Genomic DNA, 17,729 nt, shown 5'->3' with positions numbered 1-17,729 from the left:
ATTTGTGTATCTGGCTCCACCCCCCCCCCCCCACCAAGTGCCCCAAGCCCCTTGCTATGGGGGAACTTGTGTGTGCTTGCTCCCAAGCCCGACTCTGTGTGTCTATGACACTCCATATGTCTATGACACACAGAGCAGAACTCTGCCCCAACCCTCCCTCCACACCCTTCTCACTGGCTTTGATTAACAGCAGTGGGAGCCAATGGCTTCTGCTGCTGTATCTGAGACAATGAGGAGCGAGAGCCCCAAGAGAGCCTCGGGTATTGCTGGATTGGGCTCAGGTATGTATTTAGAGGGGGCTGCGGGGGAAGCTGCATGCAGATGATTTTTTTACCTTACGGCACAGAATCTACCTTCAGAAAAAACTTTAATGAAGCAGATGAAAGACATATAAGGCTTGCACCTCCTTCGACATCGGAAGATATCCAGTAGTGCCATCAGCACAGAACTGGTGGAAACCAGTGGGACCCGGGTACACCCATCTAGCAAGTCACTTGCTATTGGCCACTTATGGATGTTTGCTCCCGAGCCCTGCTCTGTGTCCATAAGATCCCCACACACTGGTCCCTCCTCACTGGCTGTGATTGACAGCCAAAGCCAACAGCCTATGACTCCCGTTGATGTCTCTAAGCCATTGAGGAGGCACAAGCCGGGGAAGCAGCAGCTCCAATGCACATCACTGGATCAAGATTGGGCTCAGGTATGTATTTGGGGGGGGGCTGCATACTGAAGGTTTTTTTACCTTAATGCATAGAATGCATGAAGGCAGGGGCGGACTGACCATTCGTGCACTCGGGCACTGCCCGAGGGCCCCTTGCCACTAGGGGGCCCCATCAGGGTTGCCAGCCTTAATAAAACCAGGGACAGTATGTCACAAATCTGTGTTTTTTTTTACATCGGTCCCTGAAATGTCCCTTACCAACATCCTTTTGGTCTAAAAATCCCAAGATTATAGCTGCCCCGCCTCTCCGGTACCTTCTCAGTGTGTTTATGTGTATTCTGTGTGTGTGTGTGTGTGTGTACTGTGTGTGTATACTGTGTGTCTGTATTTGTGTGTGTATACTGTGGGGCCCCAAAATCTCCTATTGCCCGGGGGCCCCATAATCTCCTGTTGCCGGGGTGCCCCATAATCTCCTGTTGCCCGGGGGCCCCATAATCTCCTATTGCCTGGGTGCCCCAAAATCTCTTATTGCCGGGGGGCCCCATAATCTCCTATTGCCCGGGGGGCTCATAATCTTGCATTGCCCGGGGCCCCATAATCTCCTATTGCCCGGGGGCCCCATAATCTCCTATTGCCAAGGGGCCCCATAATTTCCTATTGCCCGGGGCCCCCATGAGTTGTCAGTCCGCCCCTACATGAAGGTTAAAAACCTTCAGCCTTTAGAACCACTTTAATGACTTATCTTTCAAGACAGCCCTTGTAATACCATTTTGGTGAGCTATTTCCCAATCATATGGTGCCATGGTGTTAGCCAGGAAAAACTCCCTTTAAATTTCCTTACCTAATTAAATCCATGGAAGCAAAAGACCCCTCCCTGTTTGTCGAGTAGGATAATTAGAGAACGCATGACCTGGATCAGCCTCAGAATTAGGTGAGCAAGGGTAGAGACATCCAATCATATGCTGCCATGGAGTTAATCAGAGAAGTAAAATTACAATAAGTATTTGACAGTGAATATTCAGTTTTCTGCACCTGAGGCCTCTATAATAAAAATAAAACTGACTATGATTGTCCCTGGTTGGTGGCTGAGAGCATTTCATACAAGGGATTACTTTATAAATAGCTTGACTGTTTCCCATCATGTCGCTGCCATGAAATCGTCCATGCGAAAGAGCAACAGAGAAAGGGAGAGAGCTTGAGAGAGAGGAGAGAGAGAAAAAACACGTAGCATAACATATGGAAAAAACAATAATTCTATAAACGACAGCATTCTTATATAACTAAAGGATTAAGAATATAACCCAACCTCGCTGAAAATTAGGCCCTTAGGTAAAGCTAGACCTTTTTAGGTTTAGCTTTCTGAAAACCATTTCCTTCATTCATGACTGGCATTTGTATAAGTTCCCCCATGATCCTGGTCATAGATACTAGGGGCCAGATTCACACAGAATTCCGGCGGCGTAACGTATTGCATTTACGTTACACCGCCGCAAGTTTTATGGACAAAGCACTTGCCTGTAAACTTGCAGCGGCGTAGCATAAATCCGTCCGGCGCAAGCCCGCCTAATTCAAATGGGGCGTGTATCATTTAAATTAGGCGCGTTCCCGCGCCGAATGTACTGCGCATGCTCCGTTTTGAAATTTCCCGCCATGCTTTGCGCGAAATGACGTCGCACCGATGTCATTTTTTGAACGTCGACGTGAGTTACATCCTTTCCTATTCACGGACGACTTCCGAAAAAAAAAAAATTGAAATTCGACGCGGGAACGACGGCCATACTTTAACATGGCAAGTCTAAAGATAGGCCACGAAATACCAGCTTTAACTATGCACCGGGAAAAGCCGACTAGCGACGACGTAAGAGAATGCGACGGCCGCGCATACCTTTCGTGAATCGCCGTAAACAGCTAATTAGCATACCCGAAGCGGAAAACAACGCAAACTCCACCCAGCGGGCGCTGAAGTATTACACCTACGATCCGAAGGCGTACGAAGCCGTACGCCTGTCAGATCGAAGCCAGAAGCCGTCGTATCTTGGTTTGAGGATTCAAACTAAAGATACGACGCGGCAAATTTGAAAATACGCCAGAGTATCAGTAGATACTCCGGCGTATTTCTTCTGTGAATCTGGCTCAGAGATTTTTTTGGCCTATAAAATAATTATTCACGTTCATTTGCATATGTCTAATTATTGTTTTTGATTGAGGGTTTGTTCTAATAATATGAAAGATTAATCCAACAGATACAACATTTCTGTAAAAGCCCATGTGACAGTAGAAATTGTGTATGTGCAATCGGTGTGCGCAGCCTATTGCATTTGGGTATGCACCCCAAAGCTCAAACACACATGTACGCCACCTGCTGCCACATGAGGAGGCTCTGATGGTGGGAGACAGGTGATTGGGAGCATATTATGCTACACTTTAAATACGAGTGTAGTGTGTTCCTATAGTTGAACCTAGCCTTTAATATAATGGGGGCATTTACACTGGCCACTGGCACCCCAAACCACCCACCTGGATAATGTTAATGTACATGGGGTGATTAGGGTGTGCCCAGGCACACCCAGCACACCCTGTGCGCACACCTATGTGTATGTGAGTTACAATTTATACAGTATAGTGATGCTGTAGATGACATCGTATCAAATGCTACTACATAAAACCATGAAAGATCAATTTTTTTTAAACTGACAAATAACATAACCCAATATCTGCATGCCCATATAAAACATCTGTGGATAGATGCTGCATTGAGTCAGACAAGCCCAGTTCCAATTCACAGCACCGTGTTATACATTTAAAGGAGTAGTTAGTACAGCTCTGGTATTGTACACAAGCACCCGCTGCTACATCGCACAGCACGACTAAGCAGCTCAGTGTGGCATTATGCATTTGTTTGTCCCTTTCCAGACTAGTCTCATAGCCAGATTCAAGTAGGGCGCTGCATCTTTAAGGCGGCGTAGCGTATCGTATTTACGCTACGCCGCCTTAAGTCAGAGAGGCAAGTACTGTATTCACAAAGTACTTGCCTCCTAAATTACGGTGGCGTAGCGTAAATGGGGCTGGCGTAAGCGCGCCTAATTCAAATGAGGATGAGGGGGCGTGTTTTATGTCAATGGGGGGTGACCCGATGTGATTGACGTCCGTGTACATATCCCAGTGTGCATTGCTCCAAAGTACTCCGCAAGGACGTATTGGTTTCGACGTGAGCGTAAATTACGTCCAGCCCTATTCACGGACGACTTACGCAAACAATGTAAAATTTTCAAATTTCGACGCGGGAACGACGGCCATACTTAACATTGACTAGGCCAGCTATTTGATGGAATAACTTTACGCCGGAAAACGCCTTACGTAAACGGCTTATCTTTACTGCGACAGGCACACGTACGTTCGTGAATCGGCATAGCTATGCATTTACATATTCTACGCCGAACTCAACGGAAACGCCACCTAGCGGCCAGCCTAAATATTGCACCCTAATAATACGACGGCGCAGGCTGTCGTATCTTAGCTAGGTTTAAGTGTATGTCAGTTTGAGAATACACTTAAACTTACGACGGCGCAGACTCAGAGTTACGTCGGCGTATCTACTGATACGCCGGCGTAAATCTTTCTGAATCTAGCTATCAGTGTTACTTACACGCACTACGCCCAGAAATGACAACATAATTTGTTTTCTCTACTTTTAATATATAATCACCACTATCCCTGACAAGAAGCATTATTATGTACACGCTCTTTTATAATAGTCAGAAAGCTTATTTTTCTCTGTGTAATCATCCATCAATATGCTGCATTGAGAAGGCGGCGTGCATATGGTACACAATTGTGTCATCGCCACACTTCACTGAGAACCGTGCATGATATACTGTACATGTATTTATGTGCACTCCCCTCATGCAGAAAATAAACCGATATCTGCAAACTGTCTACTCTTCCGTCAGCTTAGGGGAACCTGGGACTGAGCAATGTACTCTGTCTTCACACCTGAATAATCTGGGCTGTGATGAGAAGGATAGAAGTGAAAGGAAGAAGGACACCATGAAAAGACGCAAAGTTGAACACATACAAATGTATAAGAACTGTAAGAGATGAAGACATGAATGGCAGCACTGCATCTGTAGGAAAGCAAGGAAGACACTGTGAAAAGATCAATTACATTGTTCAAATATTGGTCATATTATGTCGAAAATGTTACTGGCAACCCCAGCCCTTTGTTAGCCTTGGTTCACATTGATGCTACTTTGAAATCGCGCTACTTCACTAAGACCCCTTTCCGTTTTTCAGGTGCTTTAGCATTAAAAAAAGCGCCTGAAAGAAGCCTCATCTGCAAACCCAATGTAAAAGGCAGAGTGCTTTCACAATGAGGCGCTGCGCTGGCAGGGCGTCAAAAAAAGTCCTGCAAGCAGCTTCTTTGAAACGCTTTAGGAGCGTTGAATACACTGCTCCTAAAGCGACCCTTCCCATTGAAATCAATGGGAAGCGCCTGCAAAGCGCCTTGGCAGCAGCGCTTTTAACCCTTTATTTGGCTACTAGCGGAGGTTAAAAGCACCCTGCTAGTGCTTGAAAAAAACGCTAGTTTAAGCAGCGCTTTACCAGCGTTTTTCAGGCGTTAGCAGTGTGAAAGGGCTCTTAAAGGGGTTTTCCAGACATTTTTTAAGCTTATTAAAAGTCAGCAGCTACAAAAAGTGTAGCTGCTGGCTTTTAATAAACAGACACTTACCTGCTCCACGGCTCCAGGCGTCTTCATTCCTAGTGTGGGCACCCGGCAGTGACAGCTTTCGGCTTCACGGCCGGGCACCCACTGCGCATGCGCGAGCGGCACTGCGCATGCGCAAGCAGCGCGGCGCCGTCCGATTGGACAGGCGCTCGCCTACAGGGAGGGGCTGTGAAAAGGCGATTAAGCTAATCGCCTTTCCAGCCCCTCGGCGGAAGGAGGAAGTGGGACAGGAAGTCCCCTTCTCCTGAAGCCCCCACTCCCCCCCCAAAAAAATTACATGCCAAATGTGATATGTAAGGGGGCGAGGAGTGGGTTTAGCGGAAGTTCCATTTTTAGGTGGAACTCCGCTTTAACTACTTAAAGCAGAGGTTCACCCTAAAAACTAATTTTTAACACTAGAGGCAGCATAGTAAGGGCATATACTTTCGGCAGGGTTTTTTTTTTTTCTCCGTACTTACCTTTATATTCTGATTTGGTCCAGGGCTTACGCGTTCTGATGACTCCGGGACTGGGCGTTCCTATCCCTGCCTCAGGGTTCCGATGACTGCGGGACTGGGCGTTCCTATCCTTCGGTTCGATGATTGACCGCTTGTGAAACAGGTGACCTGTCGCACAACGCGCGTCACCAGATTTCCGGAAATAGCCGAGCTGCGAGTCGGCACTATACAGCGCCTGCGCCCGCCGTGTAGAGCTGACTGCGCAGGCGCCGTATAGTGGTGACTCGCAGCTCGGCTATTTCCTGACATCTGGTGACGCGCGTTGTGCGACAGGTCACCTGTTTCACAAGCCTTCAATCATCGAACGGAAGGATAGGAACGCCCAGTCCCGCAGTCATCGGAACCCGGAAGCCCTGGACAGAAACAGAATATAAAGGTATGTACGGAGAAAAAAAAAAAAAACGCCGAAAGTAAATGTCCTTACTATGCTGGCTCTGCTAGATGTAATATTTTTTTTTTGGGTGAACCCCCGCTTTAAGACCCGGACCAATATGCAGGTTAAGGACCTGGCCCCTTTTTGAGATTCGGCACTGCGTCGCTTTAACTGACAATTGCGCGGTCGTGCGACGTGGCTCCCAAACAAAATTGGTGTTTTTTTTTTTCCCACAAATAGAGCTTTCTTTTGGTGCTATTTGATCACCTCTGCGGTTTTTATTTTTTGTGCTATAAACAAAGATAGAGCGACAATTTTGAAAAAAAATGTTTTTCCTCAGTTTAGGCCGATATGTATTCTTCTGCTTATTTTTGGTAGAAAAAAAATCGCAATAAGCCTTTATTTATTGGCTTGCGCAAAAGTTATAGTGTCTACAAAATAGGGGATAGTTTTATGGCATTTTTTTTACTAGTAATGGCGGCGATCAGCGATTTCTTTCGTGACTGCGACATTATGGTGGGCACATCGGACACTTTTGACACATTTTTGGGACCATTGTCATTTTCACAGCGAAAAGTGCTATAAAAATGCACGGATTACTGTGAAAATGGAGCCTGCAAGGCCCCTCCCACAGTTCTGCTCTCTGCACAGGCTATGTCTAGCACATTAATAATGTCACTGGTACCTTTAAAAAGGTAATATCTGGGATTTCAAAGGTATTTGGTGCACATAAAGTGGATTTATATCCTTTGTGGTACTAAAGGAAAATCTTTCAAATTTTTTTTTGTGTCTGTTCAACTTTATATTTTATTGTGAGATTTTAAAGTGGTTGTAAACCCTTACAGACCACTTGTACCTACAGGTAAGCCTAGATTAAGGCTTACCTGTAGGTGCAAGAAAGACTGGGCACCGATTTCTACGACGCATGTGCCATAGACAACGGCGCAGGCACACTGTGGAAACCTTTAGAAACAGCAAGCGTGCCGTTTCTAAAGGCGATCGTGCCGTGACTGGCGGCTCCTGTGCGCATGCGCGCATGAGTGACGTCATTGCGGTTCCGGCCAGTGACAGCACCAGAGCCGCGATACCCGGAAGTCACTCCATGAGAGATGGGTACAATGATCACTATAACTGATATAAAGACAACAGTGATATCAATCATAAATTCCAAAAAAAAAATGTTGTATTGTGATATCAGATTATCTTGAATCCTACTTTCACTTGGTTATTATTAGTATATATATATATATATATATATATATATATATATATATATATACACACAGTTGTATTCAAAATGATTCAACCCCCACTGAATTGATTGTTTTGCCCAGTTTGACATTGATTTTGATCATCCTGTCATCCTGCTTACAATTAAATCAAAGAGGCACGTGTAGGGCAGACAAATATAACATAACATTTATAATGAAATAACCACAAATGTCTTTTCTGTGCTCGCATCATTATCAGTTTTATTCAACCCCCAAGTGACATTCAATCTTAGTACTTAGTACAACATCCTTTTACAGTTATAACAGCTTTTAAACTTGAAGCATAGCTTGACACAAGTGTCTTGCAGCGATCTACGGGTATCTTCGCCCATTCGTCATGGGCAAAAGCCTCCAGTTCAGTCACATTCTTAGGCTTGCGCACTGCAACTGCTTTCTTTAAGTCACACCAGAGGCTCTCAATCGGATTGAAGTCTGGTGACTGCGATGGCCACTCCAAAATGTTCCAGCCTTTAATCTGCAACCATGCTCTAGTGGACTTGGAGGTATGCTTGGGATCATTGTCCTGTTGAAAGGTCCAACGTCTCCCAAGCCTCAGGTTTGTGACGGACTGCATTACATTGTTATCCACTATCTCCTGGTACTGAAGAGAATTCATGGTACCTTGCACACGCTGAAGCTTCCCTGTACCTGCAGAAGCAAAACAGCCCCAAAGCATGATTGACCCCCCGCCATGCTTCACAGTAGGCAATGTGTTCTTTTCATCATAGGCCTTGTTCTTCCTCCTCCAAACATAGCGTTGATCCATGGGCCCAAACACTTCTAATTTTGTTTCATCAGTCCACAGAACACAATCCCAAAACTTCTGTGGTTTGTCCACATGATTTTTGCATACTGCAGTCGACTCTTCTTATTCTTTGGAGACAGCAAGGGGGTGCGCCTGGGAGTTCTGGCATGGAGGCCTTCATTACGCAAGGTGTGCGCCGTATTGTCTGAGCAGAAACCTCAGTACCCACATCTGACAAATATTTTCTCAGTTCCTTAGCAGTCACAAGGGGACTTTTCTCCACTCTACGCTTCAGGTAGTGCTCAGCAGTCGAAGTCAGCATCTTCTTTCTGCCACGACCAGGTAGCATTTCAACAGTGCCCTTTGGCTTGAATTTGCGAATGTTGCTTCCTATGGTGTCTCTTGGTATGTTTAACATCTTTGCAATCTTCTTATAGCCATTGCCCTTCCTGTGAAGAGTAATCACCTCTTCTCTTGTCTTCCCGGACCATTCTCTTGACTTCACCATGTTTGTAACCACACCAGTAAATGTCTAGAAGGAGCTGAGTATCACAGTCATTTTAAAGCTGCCTGATTGGTGCTTATTAGGCTTTATTTCTGCTCCCTGACATCCACAGGTGTTTTCAATACCTGATTGAAAACACTTCAATGAACCTCTGTTCTTCAGAGTGGTAGTCTTTAAGGGGTTGAATAATTGTGTAAATGAAGAATTCACAAAATAAACATTTACTACTGTATTACAAAACCAATTGATGTCATTTTAGTTGCATATGGATCTTTAAGAAGTCCTTGTAGGATTTCATTCTGAATACAATTACAAATGTACACTAAATTCCCTAAAACCCTTTACAGCATTGGGGGGTTGAATAATTTTGAACACAACTGTATATATATATATATATATATTCCAACTTTTTTTATAGAGTAGGGAATAGATAAAAACTGTTTTTTCTTTTGCAATCTGTGTTCCAATGGGGAGATTTACCTTAACTTTATTTTCTGTAGACTCAAAAGTAAATATAAGGGGCCGGATTCAGAAAGAGATATGACGGTCGTATCTATGCGACTGATTCAGAGAATCAGTTACGCATAGATATCCCTAAGATCCGAAAGCTGTAAGTGTCTTAGGCTGCAATTCCAGGCTGGCCGCTAGGTGGCGCTTCCGTATTTTTACGCAAGGAATATGCAAATGAGGATTTACGCCGATTCAGAAACGAACGACCGCCCGGCGCTTTTTTTTTACGTCGTTTGCGTTCGGCTTTTTCCGGCGTATAGTTACCCCTGCTATATGAGGGGTAGCTAATGTTAAGTATGGCCGTCGTTCCCGCGCCGAGATTTGAAATTTTACGTCGTTTGCATAAGTCGTTCGCAAATACGGCTGGACGTAATTTACGTTCACGTCGAAAGCAATGACATCCTTGCGACGTCATTTAGAGCAATGCACACTGGGATATTTTACGGACGGCTCATGCGCCGTTCAAATAATACGTCAAAAGCGCGGGGTCAAGTTAGATTGAAATAAAACACGCCCCCTGCATCCCCATTTGAATTACGCGGCCTTACGCCGCAACACATATGTTACGCCGCCGTAACTAAGGGCGCAAGTTCTTTCTGAATAAAGAACTTGCTCCCAAAGTTAGAGCGGCGCAACGTATCGGAGATACGTTACGCGGGCCGGACAGATACACCATTGTATCTGAATCCGACCCAAGGAATTTTATACAAAATTCAAATAAATCCTTGGTAAGCTAGCCATACACTAAGCAAATTTTGTCTGGTTCTTAACCACAAAAATGACCGAAAATTTTGAAAAATAAAACGTTTTTTTTTTTTGTTTCAGTTACAAAACATTGTAAATAAGTAAGTTTTCTCCTTCACTGATGGGCACTGATGGTACTGCACTGACGGGCACTGATAGGCACCGGAGAGGTGACACCAATGAGGTGACACTGATGAGGTGGCATTGATGGGCACTAATATGGGCACTGATAGGTTGCACGGATGGGCACTGATAGGTGGCACGCATGGGCACTGATAGGCAGCACGGATGGGCACTGATAGGCGGCATGGATGGGCACTGATAGGTGGCACAGATGGGCATAGATGGGCACTGATAGGTGGCACTAATGTACTGCAATGTGTTGTACTAATGGATGCCAATCAGTGCCAAACAATAATGCCTGACAATCAGTGATGCCCATTGTGGGCACTGATTGGCATCCATTATTCATTTCTGATCGTCATCCCTGGTGGTCTAGGGTGGCATACCTGTGGTGGGCATCCCTTGTGGTCTAGTGGCTTCCCTGGTGGTCCAGTGTGGGCATCCTCGGGGGGGCTGCGCTGATAACAGACGCGAGTGAGGAAAAGCCGTTTACATCGTGATCAGCCGTGATTGGACACGGCTGATCATGTGGTAAAGAGTCTCCGTCGGAGACTCTTTACCTAGAAAGGTGTTGCTGGTTGTCAGACTGACACCCCGCAACAACGATCGCCGCGTCATATGACGTCCAGTCAGGATATTGAAACCACATTGCCGCCGTCATTTTGCTATATGGCGGGCGGCAAGTGGTTAAAGAACCGGATGAAATTCGATCAGTGGGTGGCCCTGTTGGCACCACTTTGCTTAGCATCCTTCAACTGGAAGATTGAAGGAGATGGGCGGAAAATTATCAGGCAAATAACGGCTGTAGGCACAGTTTGGGTATTCTGACAGTCGGTGGTGGTGGCTGTCAAAATACAATAGCTGCAGTGGGAGATTCTTCCATCAGTGCTATTTAGAATCTGGTAGATTATATTTGCTCAGCCTGCAGATGGAATGGAAAAAATCAGGCTAGGTCTAGACTGTTGTCCTCAGAACATGGATCCCCATTTAAAGAGTTCCCTTCTATTCCCATTGTAGCCACAAATAAAACGTTTTTATTCTCCCTCCCTCAATGGACAGTAGGATAAATATGGAGGGTAAATCCCCCCTGTGAAAACATAGACAGCAATAAACAACTGACAGATGTTCTAGTCCAGAACCATTTTATCCAAAACCAGAAAAAAAAGTTCTGGCCATAGGTAAGCTTTGATAGGCCAATTTTTAGATCACAGTGGCTTTTTCCACTACATGTAAGCAACAGGTGCCCTTTAAGAATCATTAAGGTTGTACACTTAACAAAGAAATGTACAGTCTTTGTTATCTATGTTCTAATTCATTTCCACTAAGAGCAGTTTGTCATTCCAAATTGGTGGCACATGAAATCAATAGTGTGTAAAACAGTATAGATTTCTGTCATTGGACACTGCTGGGATGATTTACTAAAGTGCAGTTTACACAGAAGGCAAGTATGAGCGCTGTTCAATCTCCTGCCACAATAATGCTCACTTTTACATACATTACATTCACAAGGGGGAATATCATTGTGCTCAATGGATGTTCTCTGGGATGTACACTATATTACCAAAAGTATTGGTACACCTGCCTTTACACGCCCCTGAACTTTAATGGCATCCCAGTCTTAGTCCGTAGGGTTCAATATTGAGTTGGCCCACCCTTGGCAGCAATAACAGCTTCAACTCTTCTGGGAAGGCTGTCCCCAAGGTTTAAGATTGTCTATGGGAATGTTTGATCATTCAACATTAAATATATGGTTTATATATCCTATTATAACGATATCCTGACATAAAAACAAATATGAATCCAAATCCTTAAATACTCAAATACAAGTACCAATATACCCATTTAATAGTTGCAACTTTAACCACTTCCCGCCTGGTCAATAGACAATTGACGTCCGGGAAGTGGTTGTGAAATCCTGACTGGACTATTGACGTCCTGCAGGATTTCATGCCGGCGTGCGCCTGTGGGGGAGCGTAGCGCGGCGAACGGTGATGCGGGGTGTCATTCTGACACCCTGCATCTCCAATCTCGGTAAAGAGCCTCCAATGGACCACCAGGGAAGGGCATTAAAAAAAAAAGGGCAGTAAAAAATAAATAAATGAAAGAGAATAGATGCCAATCAGTGCCCACAAATGGGCACTGACTGGCAACATGGGCACAAGTGATGCCCAGCAATGCCATCAGTGCCACCCCTCAGTGTCCATTAGTGCCACCCCTCAGTGTTCATCAGTGCCACCCCTCAGTGTCCATCAGTGCCACCTCTCAGTGCCCATCCATGCCAAGTGCCCACCTATCAGTGCCCATCTGTGCCACCCATAAGTACCCATCAGTGACACCCATAAGTGCCACCCATGAGCGCCCATCAGTGCCGCCTATGAGTGCCCATCAGTGCCGCCTATGAGTGCCAGCGCCACCTATCAGTGCCGCCTATCAGTGTCCATCAGTGCCGCCTCACCGGTGCCCTTCAGTGCCTCCTCATTGTGCCCATCAGTCCCACTTCATCGGTGCCCGTAAACAAAGTAGAAAACTTACTTATTTACAAAAAAAATTAACAGAAAAAAATTAAAACTTTGGGCTAGATTTAGAGACAGTTACGCCGGCGTATCAGTAGATATGCCGTCGTAACTCTGAATCTACGCCTTCGTAAATTTAAGCGTATTCTGGAAACCAGATACGCTTAAATTAGGCTAAGATACGAGCAGCGTAAGTCTCCTAAGCCGTCGTATCTTAGGGTGCATATTTACGCTGGCCACTAGGTGACGCTTCTGTCGATTTCAGCGTAGAATATGCAAATGAGCTGGATACGCCGATTCAGAAACGTACGTGCGCCCGGCGGATTTTTTTTACGTCGTTTGCTTAAGGCTTTTTTCGGCGTAACGTTACTCCTGCTATATGAGGCATAGCCAATGTTAAGTATGGACGTCGTTCCCGCGTCAAATTTTGTAAATTTTACGTCGTTTGCGTAAGTCGTTCGCGAATAGGGCTTTCCGTAAATTACGTTCACGTCGAAAGCATTGACTATTTGCGACGTGATTAGGAGCATGCGCACTGGGATACGTTCACGGCCGGCTCATGCGCCGTTCGTGAGGTGGGGTCATGTTTTATTTACATAAAACACGCCTACCTCTGGACAATTTGAATTTGGCGCGCTTACACCGGCAGATTTACGCTACGCTGCCGCAACTTACGGAGCAAGTGCTTTGCTTTGTGCTTTGTGAATACTGCACTTGCCTCTCTAAATTGCGGCGGCGTAGCGTAAATAACATACGCTACAACCGCACAAATTTACGTCCCCCTACCTGAATCTAGTCCTTTATTTTTTTCAACATTTTTGGTCTTTTTTTAGTTGTTGCGCTAAAAAAAAAATTGCAGAGGTGATCAAATACCACCAAAAGAAAGCTCTATTTGTGGGAACAAAATTATAAAAAAATTGTTTGGGTACAGTGTAGCATGACCGCTCAATTGTCATTCAAAGTGCGACAGCGCTGAAAGCTGAAAATTGGCTTGGGCAAGAAGGTGCGTAAGTGCCTGGTATGGAAGTGGTTAAATATGATAAGTGGGACATATTCAAAAATTAATATCTTTATAAATGAATATCATAAAAAAGATGCTGTAAAATAGAAAAACTGGTACACCTCCCAGCTCATGTCTTATTCAATATTATCTTGTAGTACAAATATAACTTATTAATATCATTTTACTCTCTGTTGTGAAATACATTCCTGCTACAATGGCAACACTGGTGGAAGACTACCTGACCAGGTTTCATTGAGATCGTTTCAACTTCTTCAGGAGTGACTATTAGTGTCCAGTCTAAAGCTGACCATAGAGTAGAGTTTTGATCAAAATTTCTAAGGAAAAGAAGGTTCTAAGAAAGTTAGTTTGTTTTTCTGCTTGGTCAAATCAACGTTCGTATTTGGCCGAAGTGACAGGAAATTCCTGAGGAGCAGGATGGAAAGTGATTATCGAATGAGCAATTTTCTAACAGTGTATCTGTTTTTCATTCAGTAAAGTCAATTCTTTCCAAAACTATTTCTTTTGAACTACAAACTAATGTTCTGAGAATTTTCATACAAATTTTCCTAAGATTTTTCCATTTATGGCCTGCTTAATATAGTAAGATATGTGTTTTAAATTTAAAAATAATTCATAATATGCATTAAAAAAAAAAAAAAAATCCAGTTTGATGGGTATTTTGGATTACATACGTATTTGATATACAGTGGGGGTTCATTTATCAAAACTGAAGAATGCAAAATCTGGCGCAGCTGTGCATGGTAGCCAATCAGCTTTTAATTTCAACTTGTTCACTTAAGTTTTGACAAAAAACCTGGAAGCTGATTGGTTTCTATGTGGAGCTGCACCAGATTTTGCGCTCTCCAGTAAATCAAGCCCTTACTACTAGCGAGTATCTTACTCACTTTTTTATATCATAGACTGGTCACCAACTTGAAATAATATACCTATTAGCAATGCAATAGTAGAACCTCCGCAAATGCAATCTCTTGTTTGGAAAGTTGGATTTTTTTTTCTTCTTATGTGACAACTGGTAAATGTGTGATCATTTATATTGATAAAACAATTAAAATTCAGAAATTCCTTTCTTCCAAAGAGATGTAGGCTTATAGGCCTGGATTCACATAGAATGGCGTATCTTTATGCGGGCGTAACGTATCCTATTTACGTTACACCTCCGCAACTTTTACAGGCAAGTGCCGTATTTCCAAACGAAAGTTGCGGCGGCGTAGCGTAAAAAGGCCGGCGTAAGCCCGCCTAATTCAAATGTGGTAGATGTGGGCCTGTGTTATGTAAATTTTATGTGACCCCCACGTAAATGACGCTTTTTACAAACGGCGCATGCGCCGTCCGTGAAAGTATCCCAGTGCGCATGCTCCAAATTAACCCGCAAGAAGCCAATGCTTTCGACGCCCAGCCCTATTCGCGGACGACTTACGCAAACGCCGTAAAATTTTCTAAATTCGACGCGGGAACGACGTCCATACTTAACATTGGTACGCCGCATCTACGCCTCATATAGCAGGGGTAACTTTACGCCGGGAAAAGCCTAATGTAAACGGCGTATCTGTACTGCGTCGGCCGGGCGTACGTTCGTGAATTCGCGTATCTAGCTGATTTACATATTTCTAGGCGTAAATCAGCGCACACGCCCCTAGCGGCCAGCGTAAATATGCAGTTAAGATACGACGGCGTAAGAGACTTACGCCGGTCCGATCTAATACAAATCTATGCGTAACTGATTCTAAGAATCAGGCGCATAGATACGACGGCTCGGACTCAGAGTTACGACGGCGTATCTGGAGATACGCCGGCGTAACTCGTTTGAGAATCCGGGCCATAGACTGTTACAACCATGGACACCGATGTGACCCAAATCGGTTATGAGTGTGCATGTCTTAAGCTGGCCATACATGGGTAGAATTTCCCTTACAAAATTGGATTTCGGAATGTTAGTTTGATTACTGTATATACTCGAGTATAAGCCAACCCGAATATAAGCCGAGGCACCTAATTTTACCACAAAAAAATGGGAAAACCCTTTGACTTGAGTATAAGCCTAGGGTGTCCATCTGCATGCCTCACTGTGCCTCACTGTGTCCATGTGCATGCCTTACTGTGTCCATGCCTCACTGTGCCCATGCCTCACTGTGTCCATGCCTCACTGTGTCCATGCCTCACTGTGTCCATGCCTCACTGTGCCCATGCCTCACGGTGCCTATTCCTCACTGTGTCCATGCCTCACTGTGCCCATGCCTCACTATGCTCATGCCTCACTGTGTCTATGACTAGACTGACGTTTAACATAGGGGTCTATGGAAGGGGTGCCCTGCTTTGAGAAATCGGTGCTCCCCAGCCGTAGGTCTCCCAGACAACAAACTTTGCACACTTGTAGAGGAGAATGAGGCTACATGTGTGCCAAGTTCCGGGTCCAGGGGACCTACGACCGGCCGGTACCGGGTCCCCAAAGTCACCAGAGAAATGACTGTTTAACATGGGAGTCTATGGAAGGGGTGTCCGGCTTTGAAAAATCGGTGCTCCCCAGTCGTAGGCCCCCCAGACAACAAACTTTGCACACTTGTAGAGGAGAATGGGGCTACATGTGTGCCAAGTTTGGGGTCCAGGGGACCTACGGCCAGCCGGTACCGGGTCCCCAAAGCCCAGGAGGTGCAAAAAGGTGACTCAAGTATAAGCCAAGGGGGGCATTTTCAGCACAAAAAAATTGTGCTGAATAACTCAGCTTATACTCGAGTATATACAGTAACTACATTAACTGGGGCCAAATCGACAACCATTTTTGACTGTATTGATGAAAAACTTGAAGGAGCAGGATGGAAAAAAAAATTCAACCCAACAAAATTCTAACAGTATATGTGTTTTTTTTTATTTGGAAAGTTCCAATCATTCCTAAATCAAATTTTACAAAACAAATGAAATGGTAAAGTACATTTGTCAAGTCTCTGATGGCATTATCGAAAGTACTGGCAAGATTTTTCATACGAGCGCTCGAACAAAAATCTCTATGGCCAGCTTTACATTTATACTCTAGGAGCCTGAACAGGACAAGGCTTCTCTGCTGCTTTGCCAAAGACTGATGCATTGCTATAAGTGAGAAGTATATTTTAAATATATGACTTGTGTACTCTAAGTATATGACATATCTAAGCGTAAAATGATGTTTTCGGTTTCCGTGTCTTCACAGTACATGATCTTTATGTGGAGCGATGTCTGTAACAGTCTGTTTTATGATCACACACTGTTGTGTTTAACGGCTCTAGGGAGTGATAAATATAAAGAGCAATATCCAGAGACCTCATAAAGATTTGAAGGGGGGGGCTATAAAATAGATAATGGGATGAGCTATTCTCCAATATTATACATAAAGAAAGATATAAGGATTCTGGTAGATTAAGGGGTGCATTTCAAAGACTGGTAGGCGAGCTAAAAAGATTGGGAAAAAGCATTACAATACACTTCTTAATTTTAATGACAAAGTATTCTTTATATCATTATTATTTTTCCATTAACACATAAACTGATTACATACAGGTCCTATCTTCTAACATTTCCTTTTTTAATTAAATATAAAGATATAAGAGAACAGGAATTAAAACCTCACCAAAAAGATATTACAGTATCTTTGCAACTTTTTCTCTACATGAATAAATAATAAAGTAATTGTCTTACCATTAACTGATCCAAAGCTTGTAAAGTGGAGTCTGAATCCTTTGCGTGACTAAGATTTCCTGTTATCGTTTACACCAGGGGTGTACAACCTCTTGACCGTCCTGGGCCACATTGGAAGACAAGGAATTGTTTTTCGCCCACACATAAAATACACTAACAATAAGAAAAGCTGTTAGGCAGAAAAAGTTAGACAGATCACGAGTTTAAGTGGGGCAGATTCAGGTACCTGCGCGCCTAGTTACGGCATTGTGTATTGTATTTACGCTACGCCGACGCAACTTACAGGAGCAAGTGCAGTATTCACAAAGCACTTGCTCCGTAAGTTGCGGCGGCGTAGCGTAAATGGGGCCGGCATAAGCCCGCGTAATTCA

At 44.2% G+C, this 17,729-nt stretch overlaps 1 protein-coding gene across 1 annotated transcript in view; it reads right to left on the bottom strand.

Moving 5' to 3' along the window:
• The window catches only part of ISLR2 (immunoglobulin superfamily containing leucine rich repeat 2), a 52,244-nt gene extending 34,772 nt beyond the window's left edge, over window positions 1-17,472 (bottom strand). The window contains exon 1 of the mRNA XM_040343012.1: window positions 17,359-17,472. The gene's annotated coding sequence lies outside the window, so the exon portion shown is untranslated. The remainder of the gene's footprint in view (window positions 1-17,358) is intronic.
• Window positions 17,473-17,729: the final 257 nt, after the last annotated feature.

Source organism: Rana temporaria, chromosome 3, assembly GCF_905171775.1.
Source record: "Rana temporaria chromosome 3, aRanTem1.1, whole genome shotgun sequence".
Classification (NCBI taxonomy): domain Eukaryota; kingdom Metazoa; phylum Chordata; class Amphibia; order Anura; family Ranidae; genus Rana; species Rana temporaria.
This window is presented reverse-complemented; position numbering and strand designations above follow the sequence as displayed.